Raw genomic sequence first — 5702 nt, forward strand, 5'->3', positions numbered from 1 at the left:
AATAAGCAGAGTGAAAATATACAGCCTTGACATACTTCTTCCCAATTTTGGACTAGTCTGTTGTTCCATGTCCAGTTCTAACTGTTGCTTCTTGACCTGCATACAGGTTTCTCAGGAGGCAGGTAATGTGGTCTGATATTCCCATCTCTTGAAGAATTTTCCACAGTTTGTTGTGATCCACACAGTCAAAGACATTTGTATAGTCAATGAAGCAGAAATCAATGTTTTTTCTGGAATTCTCTTGCTTTTTCTATGATCCAGTGGTTAGTGGCAATCTGACCAATCTGACCAGAGGTCAGCTTGAGCATCTGGAAATTCTCAGTTCATGTACTGTTGAAACCTAGCTTGGAGAATTTTGATCGTCACTTTGCTAGCATGTGGAAAGAGTACAATTGTGTGGTAGTTTGAACATTCTTTGACATTGCCCTTCTTTGGGATTGGAACAAAAACTGACCTTTTCTAGTCCTGTGGCTACTGCTAAGTTCTACTCTTAGCAACTTTCTAAGTTGCTGAGATCTACTCTTAGCAGCTTTCACATATGCAATATAGTATTGTTACTGAGTCAACATGTTGCTTCTTACAGTCTTAGAACTTAATGTATCTTATAACTGAAAATTTGTACCTTTTGATCACTTTCACTTAACACCCCTATCCCTTCCTCTGGCAACCACCAAAACCAGAACCGCCTGTTCTGGTTTCTTTCTTTCTTTTTTTTTTTTGAGTCTTTTTTTCTTTTCAAAATTCCACATATGAGTGAGTTCATAAACTATTTTTCTCTTTCTGACTTATTTTACTTAGGGCATTATGATAAGTGTCCTGATTCTTAATTTTATATGGCATATGACTCTTTGTTTAAAAACTTATTTGTTTTTAAATAAGATTGAAGGTCCTACCCTAGTATGTGTAGGAATGATTTTTTTTATGGTAACTCCATGTCCTTTATGGAGAAGGAAATGGCAAGCCTTTCTAGTATGCCTGCCCAGAGAATCCCATGGACAGAGGAGTCTGGTGAGTTACAATCCATGGGGTTCCAAACAGTCAGACATGACCTAGTGGTTAAACAACAACAACAACAACAAGGGATTAGTAGCGCAGTGACTAAATTAATACTGATCATGAGGAGGGTCTTGAAGCAACTTGGCTTATAGCAGTTGGCTTATAGAAAATCCAGAGAAGGAGAAATTACAGACCCAAGTGACCCCCACCTCTGTGAATCTGTTTGTTACTTTGTTGCTAGGTGAGGGCCAGATGCAAAGAACCCAGAAAGGCATAACACATGTGTCTAGCTGATCAAAACATGCTAGCAAGTCCAAGCCTAGTGCTTGGTACATAGTTGGTGCTTGACTATATACGAGGATTTAGTAAGCACCCATTCTACCTAGCACTTTACTAGGAACAGGGCAGTACAGTGAGAGAAACAGCTCTGATTCTTAACTTTATATGGCATAGCATATATCAGATCCTGATACACTTTTTGAATCAGTGATAGAAACCAACTCATCAGCAACAAAAGCACAATGAGAAAAATGCTATCCTAATATAATTTTGCACAAAGAACTATAGGGGCAAATAAAAAAGAATAACTAATTTCCTAGCTGGGAGTGAGGTAAATGATGCTGCTGTAGAAAATGTAAGGTAGCATTTATAACCGGATGACAGTCAGTATAGGATAAATAGTTAAGGGGATTAAAAATGTTTTTTGATGACTAGTGAGGCAGAATTAAAAACATTGTATTTATAAATGGGGTCTTTCATACTTTTAGAGGAGACGATCTCATTTTGGAGGAAGACATGCCTCCACTCTTCAGGGGGTGCTGTCTTTAGGCATAGGAGAGATGGCTTCATGGAGGGCTGATCCTAAGAGCACAGTCAGGGCAGACCTATGGCAAGTCCAGGACTTTCAAATCCAGCTCTTGACCTTTCAAGAGCTTCTATAGGAAGTCTTGCTTCTATGATGCAGAAATTTCAATGACACAGGACAGAAATTAGAGGTGACCAGGCCTTGGAAGAAGTATGGTCTTCCCACCTAGATTCTCCGAAGTCTGTAAAGCTAGAACTTAGTAGATGAGTTCCTTGAAAGTTACATACCCCTTCTCAGTACAGGGGAAGGGAAATCACTCCCTTAAGTAAGAAGACAGAATTAAGGGATGAGCAGAGAAGCATTTTTTTTTTTTTAATACAAAATACTTTAGTAGAAAAAGGCACAGGACCAGAGTCTTTAACTCTCCCTAGCACCACCTAAGGCAACAGTATAGCAGGTATGTCCCAGTGGCATGAAACCAGAAAGACTCCCTGGAAGCCCTGGAGAAGGATTGATTCCTTGAAGGATACCTAGTAGAAGTAGATATAGATATTATTTTCTCTTTTAGCTTTTTTTTTTTTTTTTTTTTTTGTGAATTGAGTGATTAAACAAATCTCTGAACTACTTCTGACTACTGGTGCTGTTGGTTTTGTTCTAATTCTTCTTTATGGTACTATCCAGGAAGTGTCATGGGGTGTGCCAGCAAAGAATAGCTTTATGGTTCTCAATCCAAAAAAGTATGGCTCTTTTTGACCAATTTGTTATTCTCCATAATGATTAGAGAGAAACTGATTCCACGAACAGAATCAGCAGCTGAGAGAATGGCCTATCACAGTCAGATTAGAGAGGTGAGAGTTGTTCACAATTTATAGCCCTGGCTAGCACTCTGAAGATACTGGATGGAAGCAAAGACTCTAGTATAAACCAAATAATAAAGGCTGAAATTCTGAGGACTAAATCAGTGATTTCCAACTTTGTTAATTAAAAACAAAACAAAACACACATCTCACCTTTCTCAAAGGTTCTGATATAGTTTTCTTCCTTACCACTGACTATTCTTATCTTTCTGGGAGGATTTTGTCCAAGTTTTATTTTCTATAGGTTGTATTATGAAAGTAATAGAGATTAAAATGTTTTTGAACATAAAATACTCACATTAATATGCTTTAAAGAAGTCCGCTGCCCCACCCTGAAAATTTGGATGTGCTTTTTAAAAATTCATGCCCATCTTCCCTGACCTCTTATATACTCAAAAAAATGAAAATGCTTGGACAGAAGTTTGAAATATATGGAGACAAAGCTGACAATTTTTGTTGTGAAGATGTTGAAGCAAGATATGCACAGCTCATAACAGGACAGATTGCACAGGACAGACTTGAGGTTGAATGCATCAACAACACATACTGTTCTCTGTAAAAAGGGTTGATGGATTAAGAAATGTTTCTGCCCATAGCTCTGTGTAGGGCATTCTTGACCTCCTTGTTCCTCAGACTGTAAATAACAGGGTTTGGCAGAGGAGTGATGATGGTGTAGGTCACTGAGAGAAGGAGGTCTTGTTCTACAGTTTTCTGACTTGGGCTTGAGGTAGGGAATGGAGGCACAGACATAGTGGACAACGACCACAGTGAGGTGGGAGGCGCAGGTGACAAAGGCCTTCTTCTGGCCTTTGGTTCAGGCAATCTAGAGGATGGTGGAGATGATGAGGATATAGGAGATGAAGACCAGGCCCATGGTAACCGGGATCACAGATACACTGACAACAAAATTGATGATCTCATTGATAGTGGTATCAATACCACTATTTTATGACAGGAGAGAGTGTCACAGAAGAAATGACCAAACACTCTGTGGTGGAAGGGTTAAGTAAATATGGACATTGGACAGCTGCCATGGCCAAGCCAATGCTACAGTCTCCACTCATCAGCTGGATGCACACCCTGTTGCTCATGATGGGTGTGTATCTCAAAGGGTTGCAGATGGCCACATAGTGGTCATACCCCTTCGCCATGAGCAAAAAGCAGTTGTTGATGGCTAAGGTAAGAAAGAAGAATATTTGAATGGTACAACCTGTCAGGGAGATTGGCTGGTTCTGGACTACAAGCTCAGAGAGCATCTGTGGAATGGTGACCAGTGTGTACACGGTCTCTGAACTGGCCAGCATTCTTAGGAAGAAGTACGTGAGAATGTGGAGGTGATGATCAATGTGGATGATGGTCACAATGATGGCATTGCCAGCCAAGGTTAATGTGGACAGGACGAGAAAAACCATGAAGAGGGTAATCTGGTGTTCATGGGATCTGGAGAATCCTAGGAAAATGAACTCTGTCACTTCTGTGAGGTTTTTTCTCTGCATTCTTCAGTTTCAGTGTCTGAAAACAATGCAGGGAGTCAACATCGAGAAATTCCCATTGTGGTGTGGACTCCAGAACAGGGATAGAGAGAAGGGTGTAGAGGACAGACAGACATGCACAGGTGAGTCTATTTCCTCACTGTATAATCAGTAAGTAGGGTGCTGGCATAGCTTTATGGCTTCTTTCTTTTTTTTCCATTTATTTTTATTAGTTGGAGGCTAATTACTTTACAATATTGTAGTGGTTTTTGCCATGCATTGACATGAACCAGCCATGGATTTATGCTCTCTCCTCTGCTTTATGGCTTCTTTAGCCCCCTTCCCTTTTTTTTCCAGTTTTTGCTGTCTCCTTTGTCTTTTTTGAAGCCTCTAAGGAATGACCAATATGTGAGACTACTGCACATATCCTTTCAGGTTCTTATCCTGAATATGTTGTTTTTGTAGAGAGTGGATGAAAGACCGTTTTGTTTTAATGACATGTAAGCCACAGGACCCTTGAGTGTACACCATCTTAGCTTTGCTTTTCTTTTCTAGGGAAAGTAAGAGAAGTTGGGAAAACAAAATGGAGATGAGAGAGTTAGACTTACTGAATTAAAATCACTGGTGCCACTTAGGAGAAATTTCTGAGAACGGTGTACAGAATTAATCTCAGGAGAGCTGGTCTTTAGGGACACATTAGCAGGAGTGAAGATGAAGGATTTGGGGCTCAGCCAAGATGGTCTAGGTGAGACAAACTATTGGCAAAGTTTCTTTGTTGTAAAAGTATTAACAGGGATTTGAGGGTTTAGGGGTGAGTAAACAAAGGAGAAAAGGGGAAATTGTTGGAAAAGAGAGGAGGATCAGCAACATGTCAGAAGGCTGGACCTTGAATGAAAGAAATAGCAATTTCTTTCAATAGCAGAGGGAACTTAAAAATAAAAACATTGTAATAATTGATTTAAAATTGTTTGCTAAATTATGTTGTTGTTGTTCAGTTGCTAAGTCTTGTCTGATTCTGCGACCCCACGGACTGCAGCATGTCAGGCTTCCCTGTCCTCCACAGTCTCTTGGAGTTTGCTCAGTTTCATATCCATTGAGTCGGTGGTGCTATCTAACCATCTCTTCCTCTGCCACACTGTTCTCCTTTTGCTAAACAATATTGTGTTGTAAAGTTTCCCAAGAGCCCTAAACCTTCACTTAAAGTTGTCATGTGTAGAGTCTTGAGTTAGTGGTATTTGGGAAGTGGAGAGAGGTGGGTGATGGCTATGCAGAAAAAGGTTACCATGTGCAAGAGGTGAAATCCAGAGACAGGAAGAAAAACTTCTTGTTGGTAATGACTGAAAGAAACACAAGGACCTCTCTTGTTCTGTTCTCCTTTGCAAGCACACACAGTATTTCCTGGAAATTTGCTGAGGGGCTCTGGGATTGCCACCATATTTCAAATGGTAGTTTGAACCACTTTCCACAAGGAACAAGGTCATACAAGCAGGCTGGAGGATTTTGGAAAATCTAGAAAACTTCCACTAGCAATCTAGGAATCTAGATTCTTAGTGAATCTGTCCTGGGAATCTA

At 40.1% G+C, this 5702-nt stretch overlaps 1 pseudogene; it reads right to left on the reverse strand.

The window, feature by feature from the left end:
• Nucleotides 1–3231: 3231 nt before the first annotated feature.
• Nucleotides 3232–4154, reverse strand: LOC133040070 (putative olfactory receptor 10J6; annotated as a pseudogene).
• Between the last annotated feature and the right edge of the window lie 1548 nt (nucleotides 4155–5702).

Source organism: Dama dama, chromosome 20, assembly GCF_033118175.1.
Source record: "Dama dama isolate Ldn47 chromosome 20, ASM3311817v1, whole genome shotgun sequence".
NCBI classification, from domain to species: domain Eukaryota; kingdom Metazoa; phylum Chordata; class Mammalia; order Artiodactyla; family Cervidae; genus Dama; species Dama dama.